This window comes from Pteropus alecto, unplaced genomic scaffold (genome assembly GCF_000325575.1).
Source record: "Pteropus alecto unplaced genomic scaffold, ASM32557v1 scaffold60, whole genome shotgun sequence".
Classification (NCBI taxonomy): domain Eukaryota; kingdom Metazoa; phylum Chordata; class Mammalia; order Chiroptera; family Pteropodidae; genus Pteropus; species Pteropus alecto.
This window is the reverse complement of record NW_006430726.1, coordinates 2,743,336-2,755,251: the sequence shown is the minus strand read 5'-3', so window position 1 is coordinate 2,755,251 and position 11,916 is coordinate 2,743,336.

Below are 11,916 nucleotides of genomic sequence, written 5' to 3'. Positions count from 1 at the left end.
TGGTTGTGGGACTGGAATTCCGATATGAGGTTGATTCTCACACCCTTTGTCTCCCATGATCTTAAATGATGATTGTGGAAAGTGATGCCACAGCCAAAGGGTCTCTTACTATTCACTCTACTTGTGTGTTTGAAAGTTGCCTTAAAAAAAAAACAAACCAAAAAACCCAAATAGAAAAAATCCCAACTATGTCCTTAGCTACTGTGCTGTTCCAACTCGACAGGTTGCATGTTTCCTTGATGGATAGGGAAGGGAGAGGTGAAGGTTAGACTTGGGTCAGTAGAATTTCCCAAACTTTCCCAACCATAGAACTCTTTTTGTTTTCTTGGAAGCATTTTATAAGATGAGGATTCTGAGATTTTTCTTTGGAAAGCTGATTTGTCACTGTCTGGCCTCCCAGACAGTTCAGCCATAAGAGAGCTAGCTTCTTGTGGCTTGTCCTAGGGCTGGATATGAGTAAGAAGTCAGGAGTAGTGGGGGAGTAGGATCCCAGGAAGAAGGTGGTCACACCTGGTGGTCCGACCAGGCATGGAGGAAACCTCTCTGAGCAGTGGCCTGGGACATAAAGACAGATAGGTCTTTCCTGGGGTAAGGGGAAGGGTCCATGCAGCATTCAAAGACAGAAGGCAAATGTGCTGAGTCAGGATGGGACTTGAAAATCTCCAAATTTAGCATCATAACTTCTCTTCCTTACATACATTTCCACTTATGAGATACTTCCCCACACAGCAACTCACTTCATCTTTATAACACTCAAGCAAGGTGGGTCACATGGATACCACTCCCCCCATTTTATGGCACTGCCAAAAAATTTTATGTGACTCTTTAAGGTCACACGATCAAGGTCACGCAGGGAGACTAGGATGGGAGTCCAAGGCGTCAGCGCCCTTGCCACTTTGTCACCCAGCACTGCTAGGGTGTTGGTATCTTTACTTTTGGTAGGTCTGTTTGGTGTAGAAAATGTAGGTGCAGCCTTCGGTCACATGAATATGTTCAGAGGGAGCTACACAAGCAGGAGGGGAGGACAAAGGTGGGTGTGAAATGTCCCCAGACAGGAGAGACGAGTTTTTCACGCACGCTCTGGGTTAGGATGGCAAGAGGCTGGATTCATGAGCGATGAGACATGGAAAGTAGAGGAGGGGGCCACAGTCAGGTAGGGACAGAGAAGGGATCTAGGAAGGAGTCTTTAGGGACAGTGCGTACGTCCATCCTACACTGCCTGCAGGCTGAGTGTAAGTTCTGCCCTGGTACGCCCGGAGGCCATCTGATTTCAGGCCCATACCTTGTCCAGGGTCAGCTCGGCAACTTGCCAGGCCAGGAGGCTGAGGCAGGAAGTGCTGCTTCCATATGTGTTCAATGGTGTGTGGCTTTGTTCTTGGAGGAGGATCAAGTTGAAATTCTCCAAAATTCCAAATGGATAGGGCTGGCCTGGGGGAAGCTCAAGTTAAAGGAATGTGAGAGGCTGGGGTCTAGTTGGGAGATGGTGAAGTCTTCAGCTTTCCAGAGAGCAAGAAGCCTCCTCCAGCTTTGGGTACTTCTGCAGTGGCTCAGGATGCCAAAGGCACAGTTATTCCTATGTTCTCTACAGGGGATGTCCTCTCAGGATTTCAAAGCATTTACGGTGTCTCAATAATGATGTTTGCTTTGTAGATGGATCTCTGCTTTTCGGACATCAAGTGACAACATAAAGTCCCTAACAATGGTCATTGAGTCATTTTATAACTAGAATGACCATCCTTTGGTTTATCTGCTCTTCCAAAATTTGGGTTTTTATAAACTGAGTTTCCTGAAATGGTTATATGTATAAAGGAATAAAAGGAGAAAAGCAAGCTCTATTCTCTATGTCTGACTCGATATTTTAGTTCCTGAGAGTGGTAAAAGTTCAGCTGAAGTTAATGTGTAGACATGAACTAGGCATCTAGAAACTAGCACCAACCAAAGCTAATTTAGCCTGGGTTTCCACAGGAAGCTTGGTGCTGAGCTGTTCAGATCAATTATTTATCTGAGTGTTACCAACCCTTTAGTCACACCTTCCTAGCTTTATTCTAATGTTTAGAGATGTTGGTTCCCATTCATAGGCACAGCCTGCACCAAAGCTGTGGGTCACTGCTCACTTCATTCCGCTCCTTGGTCATGCATAGCAACAGTCTCAAAAGGAAGACATGGGATGGGAAGTTAGGAGACCTGGTTTCTGATCCCTATGCTTTTACTAACTAGCCTCGAGGTCTTAAGCACTCTGTGCCTCAGTGTTCCCATCTGCAAAATTGGGATAGTGTTAATTGCCCTACCTACCTCACAGGGTTGTTGTGAGGATAAATCGAGACAATGAATGGAAAGTACTTTGACAAGTAAGTGCTATGCAAATTGTAAGAAATGGAAAAAAATCGTGTTAAAGGCAATGGAATGGACATTGGCAGGAGGGTTAATGGGATTGTACAGCCCTTTCTCTGTGTGGCTTAAACCCAGGTCGCCATTGCTTTATACATTTTCACTTAGCACATATTTGTAATTATGCATGTAACAATGCACAGCCTTATTTTAAAAAAATATCGCTGCTATATACTAATAGGGGCTTCCTGTGTGCTGGATACCATCTTAAGTCATTAAATACAATATCTCATTTAATCTTTACAACCTCCCATTTAGTAGGTATTTTTATTTTATCACCTTTCTTAGGGATGGATCCAGGTTTTTGAGGCCCTGAAACTTAAAAAAAAAAAAAAAATGAGGTAGGGGCTTTTAAAAAAAATTAAATTTCAATTATAAAATTACAAATACAAAATTAAGTACAGAGCCTTGACAGATGAGGAGTCCCAAAGCTTCACTGGCTTCATGGCCTGGTTTGCAGATGCAGAAATTAAATCTCTGAGAGGCTAAGTCATTTGCCCAAGGTAATACAGCTTGTAATTAGTGGAGGGGGAACTTAAAGCCATGTCTGCCCAGCTTATCATACTACCCTTCACTGAGCATGAGAATATACAAAACAGCACTGACTATGGGCCAGCTCTGTTCTAAGCACTTAACATATTTTAAATCATTTAATTCTCATAACAATCCTATGATGTGAGTATTATTTTTACTCTCCACTTTTATATATGAGGACACTGAGGCACAGAGGTTAAATAACTTGCCCAAGGTCACACAGCAGCAAATGAGAACTCTGAGACAGTAAGTGAGTCTTGGTTTTCCAAGACATACAATTTGAATTTGTAGTAAACATAACCTAGAAGGTGCATCCTCAAGACTCCTTCAGTACCCAACGCTCTTAAAAGAAAAATTGAACTCGAACCTCTTGCTTTATAGCTTCCCCAAGATCTTAACCTCAAACCTTAGCCAAATCCTTGGCTCTCAGCCAAACTCTATGGCAACTTTGCCAAGTAATTTAGTACATAGAACCAGGGCTTAAAATTGGATATACTGTACCCAAAAGAGATAGGGTGATGAGTTTATCCTCAGAGCAATCCAGCGAGGTACTGTTATCCTTGTGTTTTGTTTACTTAATTCAAATTCTATTTCTTAATATATAGCAATTGAAAATTTTTACAATTTTAAAGCTCCAAAAAGTACAGTCTTAAGTTTCCCTCTTCCCCTGTTCCTCAGTCACACAATTTCCCTTCTTGGAGGCCACCTGAATAGGCTTTTTTTTTTTTTTAATTGTTGTTTATCCGTCCAGAAACACTTTATTCACACATGAGCAAATGTGTATAAATATTATGTCCCCTGAATGGTGCACACTACACATGCATGCTGCATTTTGCCTTTTTTAAATATGTGACGTCCTCATTATTTTAAATAAGAGAACTCTGAGGTTCTGGGGACTTATGGAGCCTGGATGGTGAATGCAGGTCTCTCAGAATGCAAAGCTTGTGAGGCTTGGACTCCTGGAGGGAGCATCAGCTGGCCTGGGCCTCCTGGATGTGTCTATTCAGGGCCTCTCCTCAATGGGCTCTGGGCAGCTCTGACTGCTACACCTCCTGGTGCCAAGAGAGCTGGGAAAGAACCAACCAATGGTCTGGCCTGGCAGAGGGTTCGAGGACCTAGAGAAAAAAGAGTTTTGTTCTCCACCCGCTGAAGACTGGCAGAAGTTGGCCTCCTGGCCATGCTGCCTTTCTCTTTACTCTCTATAAGAGCAAAAGAGTTTTCTCTTCCTGCCAAGACCTGATGGAAGCTCGGGGGGTCCTGTGGTGGCCCCTCTCAGGGCCCAGCTCCCATGCCTCACTTCCTTTTCACAGCCTGGCTGGCAACGGGCAGCTGCTGTGGTCCCTGCCAAGGCCTTGGGACCTGGCTTCCCTGAGAATGTGCATCTGCTCCCATGTCTAGATCTAACTGTCACGCTGGGAAAGAACTCTCCATGTCCATGTTGCATGCCAACTGGCTTCTGGGACTGGCGTAGGGGTAGGGGGCAGGGAGCGCTGGCCAGCCTGGGCTAATGAGGAAATGTCATTGGTAGAGTGGGAAGGAAGAAGCAAAGTTATTTCTGTTGATCTAATAATGAAATTGATAGGATACAGATTAGATTAACAAGACAAAATGACCAAATTTAACTACATATATACGCATGGGAAACACACATACGTGAGAGGTTCAGACAGAAGGGAAAATGAGGTACATTCGGCATTCTGAGCAAAGGATAAGATAAGACACCTTAGGGCTTCAGAGGGGAGGAAGGTCGTTCACAGAAGGGTAAGCGCAGATGTTTAGTAACTAGAAGTTTGCCCCGCCCTATAGAGAAATCAAAAGTATCTAGTGATAAGCCTTATGGGCAAGATCCCAAATTTAAATTCGTCAAGGGATTGGTAAATTTTCTTGTAAGCACACTGGGTCTCCGTTGCCTTCCGCTCAAAGTAATTCACATGCCGAAGCGGCCCATCTTGGGGAGGCCTGTTATGAACCCCTTTCGTAATTAAATGCGTTTCCTTACAAAAAAACCCTGCATTTGCGGCCTACCTGTCACTTGGTCTTCGTCAGGCTCTCTTCTCAAATACCGCTCAGTCTGAAAGGTCTGCTGGGAGGATGTTGGCAGCATCCCGTGCGCTTGCTTCCCTGGGTGCCTGCTCGCTGCTGAAGGGAGTGCGGGGAGCCCCGGAGCTGCCCACTGCTGACAGCGGTCGCGATTTCTTCTCTAGAGAGCCAGCATCGGAAGCCAGGATTTCCTATTTTTGCCCTCAGGGCTCGGGCTTCCAGGCAAGGCGCCCTGTAGCTAAGTCCCTGAGCAAACAGCAAGTGAAAGCCTTCTCTCCACCTCATCCTCCCAACTGCGAAATGGACAGTCAATAGAAATTAAAAAAAAAAAAATTAGAAAACGGAGAGACACTAGTCATGTGAACTATTTGCGAACCGAGTCACAGACTTCCGTAGAAACCGGAAATGCGCTCGCCGGAGAAATGAGAAGGCCACATTTTGTACAGAAATTTCCCGCCCAGGTTCCATTACGTGTCATGATTGGTCGTTATGGAGCAGTTCTGATTGGTCGGTTTAGGATGAGGCTATAATTGTGCTGTTTTGATTGGATGGAGTAGGTATCAGTCCATTGGTCCAAAGAACAAGCCGGGAACTTCCTGTCTGAGTTAACTCAGCACGAAGAAGTTAACGTAGTGTTGGAAGCCGGAGAGTTCAGAGTTGCCTCTCAATGTACAGAGTAAGCAAGAAGCTTCTGTCCACAGATGGCCGGTAGGCGCTCATTATTTATAAAATTTGGGCCTTGACCGTAGGGGGTCCGTCTCAGCAGATAAATTCCTTCTTGGGGTTCACGTCAAGTGAATCTTCTCAGAGCCCGCAGCGCAATATGGCGATTTGAAGGTGAAGGTGCCCAGATGAAGCAGGGATAGAAGCAGGCTACGACCAGGCCTTCAATAGGAGAAATTTTGCTGGAAGAGCAGAAATAGAGGGGTGTGCTGGGGGTTGAGGGGATGGGGGGGAAAGAGAGAGCTTGGTAATGGCTGGGTTCACACCCTGGGGGAAGTGGGCCCCTAAACCTGGCTTCGGGGAGACAAGGCCCAGGGTATTTTCAGCAATGGGCCTGTCCTTTCAGGGACAGCAAGGAATGGTACCCAGTGTTAAGGATGTCGGGCTTGCATCCTGGTGATTGAGCAGCATGATGTGTGTTAGAACCCACTCCAAGCGGGCAGCCTGTGGCTACCGGCCGGAGATTTCAATAGCAGCAGCAGGGACAATAGGCAGGGTACTTGGAGTGAGCAAGAAAGAGGCTGTCGGTTCTCCAGGGGTAGTCCAGGACAGTAGTTGTGCATGAGTTCTCTGTGTGGCGCTGGAGAAGCCAATAGGGGACTGTCACTAAGGACACAGGATCCAGGTGCTAACTCTGATGGATGAGGGCCTTGGGAGACTCCCTCTCCCCATATTCAACAGGGAGGTCAGGCAACAAGTGGGCCTCTCCTTGCTACTTTAAGGAGGAAGTGAGTTTTCAGAATTCTGCCAAGACCCCAGCATTGAAAAATATTAGAGCTGCAGCAGAAAGGAGAGAGGCATGGAGCGTGAGATGTGCAATTCCAGCTGTTTGTCCTGTCCTTGAGAGCCAATGGTCTTTATTAGAACGTGTCATGGAGCCCTTATCACTGTCTACCTAGTTATCTCTGGTTGAACTTGCTTTTCTGCTGGGCTTTAAGTTCCTTCTCGTCACCTGAATGTCCTTTTGGCATCCAGCACCAAGCATGGCAGATACTAAATGCTCAGCATGGGGATGGAGAATTTAACGAATCATCTGTAACTTTCCAGGATGACTTTGCAAGTGTGGATAAGTAATCTGAATCAATTTGTGGCTTGTAATTTGAGAGTTCTGATTCGGTTTTTGTATCCTTCCCCATCTTACTTCCTTTCCCATCCTAATAGGAAAGAGAGCTTTAAGCATAATAATGTAACAAAGCCAAGTTGAAAGAAGTGATAAGAAAGGTCTGCTTCCCGCTGACTCATCTTGATGAATCTGAAAGACTTGAGCCCCTTAGAGCCCCCATCCCTGCCCACCCTCCTAGGATGAAACTTGAAACAAGACCCCAGGTCTCTTGACTACACAGATGTGGACGAAAAAGGGCCCCATACTATACCTGACAAGCTCAGGAGAGGCCCACGTGGCTGGCATTCCAAACTCAGAGACCAAAAGTAAGCACACAGGATGGTCTGAACATAAAAATTCCTAACGAAAACCAGGTCATGATGAGTAGTCAGATGAGTAGTCACGTCCTTGGCCTGTAGCTTCCTCGACAAAGGTCAATCTTTACCTTAAGTGACCTTGTCTATTGTCTTTTTGTATCTAAGATACATACCCTTGAAGTATCAAAGTGTTTTTTGGACCCCTTGGAGCACAACCCCTGGGTCAGAGCATGAGACCACAGAACCCTTTATTGTTATCTTGTCCCTGAATACCATCTCTATGTGCTGTAAATGGTAACTGTCAACTATCCTGTACCTACAATGTAAAAGAAGTCCGTGTGTCTCCATTTTTTTATCCAGCTGCAGAGATTTCTCTGCTTTGCTTTCTTCTGCCTCCCTAATCTACTGAAACCGGAGGGCAACTGAGTCCAGGACTCCTGCTGCCTGTGCCGCTCAGCCAATTGACTGACATAGGAGTTGGGCTATTTAGAATAAGCATTTATTGTCAGAGCACCAGTGATCTGAGAAGGCAGCAGGTTAACACCTTCGAAAACTGCCTTCCTATTCTCAGTCTGTCTTAGGGTACTTAAGGGACTATCTGGGCATCGTTCCAGGGCCTGCTGTGATGTTTCGGGAGTGGGGGGAGTGGATGTATGTTTGGTCAGTTTCACGGAGCCTTCTGGGCTTCCTTCTGGCTACGTGGTCTTTCTTTGGCGTCAGCAACCCAGGAACAAGCATGGGAGAAGTCTGTACAAATGCTAAGCCATAAAGATTGTCATCAGCTAGCATTAGGAGAGAGTCGCAAGTTTCAGGGCAATTTTCTAAGCTTGAGTCAGATTAGGAACAATCTATTGTCTGATTAAAGACTGGGAAACTGGGGGACAGTGGGGCCGAAACACATCTAAGCTAAGATGTTATCCTTAGTCTAGGGTCCAACCAAAACCTATTGTCCCCATGACTGTAGACCTGAGGTCCATTTAATCTTATGTCCTAAGGTTCCTTGATTAAAGGAGCAGGCATACAGAGGATAAGGGCAGGAGAATGAGGAGAAAAGCAAGTAACAATGCCATTATTTGAATCAGAGGAAAACAAAACTATATTAAAGAAATGAAGTTTCTGTGTGATTCCGAGCTATAGGGTAAGAAGAAGTGAAGCCGGGACACCGTGAGGACCATACTGTGGGGTCCCTAAATCCGGTCCTTCTTCAGTACCATTAATGTAACTGTTCTTACATCTCCTCCTTGAATTCTAATACATAAAATAAGCTGCAAAACTGCCATTCTCCAGAGCATTTTCTTAATCCATTGAAATTTTGTTGCCCAGCTCAAATAAACTAAAAAATTTTCTACATGTTGGGATGTTTCTTCTGTAGACACAGGGCAGCTGCCAGGGTGGCGAGGACAAAAAGGAGAAAGGAATACTAGAGAGAAAAAAGGATGTGAGCCTGGCCCTTGCAGAAAAAGTTATGGTTTTCTCTATCTTCTGAAATTCATGATTTACTAATAATTTTTCCCTGCTAGGTAAGGGGCAGTATCTGTAACACTTTATTGAGTATTATAATGAAGGGAAAGCATGTGGCTAAGATTTCATCTGTGGAAGAAAATGAGAGAAGTAAATGGGGGTGGGGATTTGGGGAGTCAAGGCCCAAGGTCCCTATGGCTTGAAATAGGACATTGAGTGAAGGCAGCTGGCTGATCAGTCCTCTTTGAAAGGGAGGCAGTTCCTAGGTTCAGCAAGAGCTTGAGAACATGGTACTCCTGTAACATTTATAACACTCTTGTGGATAAAGAAAGGATATGGGAACAAAACAAATTTTAGTTCCTTTCAGGTACCTGGCCCTGTGCAAGTCACAACTTCTTTTAACATTAACCTTTTGAGAAACATGGGAATCAGAGGGAAGGAAAGGAACTTGCCCAAGGTCACCCCGGGGCTGGCTTCATGGGTCTGAGACCTGTGCAGTCAGTCTCCTAGGTCCCCTTGCTTATATAAGGGCCTGCGCTTGGTTGAAAGTTTCTCTGTTCTCGTCTTGAAATTTTTAATAATGTTTGAGCAAAGGGCCTTGCATTTTTATTTGCACGGGGCTCCCAAAATAGGAGAGCCAGGTTCAATTCTAGTTTGGCAGCCTCAGAACTACATGGCCTGTTCCTATGCTAATGTTGCTTTAAGGCTAGTAGGCACTCAGGACATCTAAGTTCAGGCCTGCTGCTTCTCCTTCAAGTTTTGGGAGGAACTGGGTAGAGATGAGGGAGAGCACCTTCACAGAGCCTGCAGGTGCAGACACATAGGTTCTGCCTTCCCCCTGCATCTGTCCCCAAGGGAGTGACCCCATTTTCGTGGCCTGAGTGGCTACTGTAGAGCTGAGGATTTTCATATTCATCTGTATGGATCAACTCGCTCCCAGAGCTTTATTTCCAGCTGAATAGATGCCTTACACATCTCAGCTTTACATTCCCGAACACAAAGATCACCGGAAGAACGTCCTCCCCTCCACCCCTAGACTGCAGCAGAGGAGTGGGAGGGACACCCTTGGCTAAGAATGCAATTGCAAGTGGTAATTTCAAAGCTTCAGCTAGGTCTTTGTCTAGCCTAGAGCAGCCTTTAAGGGTCTGGGCTCACCGGGACAGTTTCTTGTTCCTGGCAGGCCTGTGGGGCTGGGAGAAGGGGTAGTAGGAGGTACTAACTCAGTATCTGAGAGGCAGCCTCACAGACCGTAGTGATCTGTCCTCTTTACATGCTAGGCAGTACTTTGAGAATGAATGTATGGCTTTTGGAAATGTGGAGGATTCAGCAATTCTGAGCTGGGTAATTGGGGCAGGGCAGAGGCTTTTCTGTCAGTCACCTTGCTGGTGAGACCTTGGAGGGTTTGAAAACTCCTCTGGCCATAGAACACTACACTGTGTGGCAGAAGCCTTAATCAACATTCTAGATTCTAGAAAGACAAATTGACTCTAGAATCTAAATTCTAGAAAGACATATCTTTGACCCGTGGATGCGCTGGGGAAGGAGTAGGTTCTGGCTGAAGGCTCACATCCCAGGGAATTCCTCTGAGGTTAGTAGACACTTGGAGTATAAAGACAGGAGAGCAAGGCTAGGAACTGGGGCACCCTCAAGAGCCATGTGAGAAGGGTTTAATGTCTTAGGAACAAGAGGTTGGCAGTGCTGGGTAAGGGATTTTGGGGTCCCAGGCCCTGTTGAAAGTAGAGAGTACAATAAGATTGAGTACAGACCACCGTTGGGGAGGAAAAAAACCTTTCCTCTACCTTCTTAGGTTCTGTACCCCGAAGGCCTGTGAATTAAATTTACAAAAGACAGATTAACAACAAAAAAGAGTTTATTTACACACAGGAGTGCTCAGTGGTGAGTAACTCAAGGTAGTAGGGGATTATATGTCTAATTTAGTAGGGAAAAGAGAAGGGGGAAGAAAAAGCTTCTATGTGAAGAACAAATATATTTTTTTAGGAGAACAAAGAGGACATAAGATTTGTGACAATATTTGTACCTATGAAGATGTGAGTGGTTTTTTTCTTCAGGGTCATACAGCTCCTCCAGAGAGGAATTTTATGGTAGGTTTACTCTTGGTTTCTTTACTGGGAGTTGACCCACCCCAAAAAGGAAATCGATGGCAGTCTTCATTTCTTAGAAGTTACTGCTTTTAGTCAGGTAGGGAAGTTCCCAGAGGCTCCTTTCAGCATCTGTTAAATCTCAGATGTCTTCAGTTTAAAATATTTTATATCAACTCTGGGGTTCTGAATGGGGCCTTACACCACATAGCCTGGCAGTGGCTCAATGAGTATTTTCTTTTTTTCTTTCCTTTTTTTTTCTTTTTTTGGTTGACCTAGAACAGCATGAAGAGGGAACTTCATGTGTTGGTGGAAATATTTTTTATCTGGTGTCCATGTGGGGTATATGGATGCATGCACTTGTAAAATGAGTTGAGTCAATGAGTATTTTCGAATGAATGAACGAACATAGTAGGGGATAGGGAGAAAGTCTGTTGTTTGATGTCTCAGTATGTAGCCCAGGGATTGGGGCAGGAGGTAAAGTCCAGATTCCTTTGTCAGCTGAAGAAGTTGCCTCATACAGCCAGACACCCTCTGGGCTCATATTTGGAATCTCGCAAAGGTTGGGCCAACCAACTTGTTCACCTGGCAGCTTTGCAAAAGTTCATCTGACATCTGCTAGGACTTGGAAGTTGAATGCTAAGAGACTTTGAGGCCAGAACTACAAGAGCAATAAGTCAGAAATTTTAAGTCTACAACTCTTTCCGTTGCAAAGGTTGAATTTTTCTTGGAAGAAATGGGAAAATGAATGTCTGAAAGGTCTCCTGGGTCTGCTGGCTTGAAAAGGGGGGCAGTGGGTAGGAGAAGGAAGATAACTACCTCCCAAACAAGTCAGGGATCTTTGAATGGAAAAGGCTTTCAGACCCTTGAAGAGAGCTCTTTGCAGCTAGGAGATGAGAAGAGGGAGGAATTGGAGAGGCTGGGTGTTGGGTGATGGTAGCGGGATCAGCCAGTGACAAACCCTCCTGGTCTGTATTTTACTGATACCTCCTTGGATCCAATTTTCGAGAAAGGACTTGATGTTCTTCCGGAAATGGCCTTGCTCTGGACTCAGGCATGAGAATGGTTGTCCAGATGGCCAGCTGGCCCAGTTAGAAAGGCTTTGAGCAGAGCCCTATAAAAATAGATCTTTCTGAGGTATTTCTTCTACTTCCTTTCTACTCTGCAGACCAAATAACCAACCCAGGTGTGGGAATGTTTCATTTCCACAGCAGATGCAGGTCCTGAGCCAGTGAAGCTACTTCCCTTGATG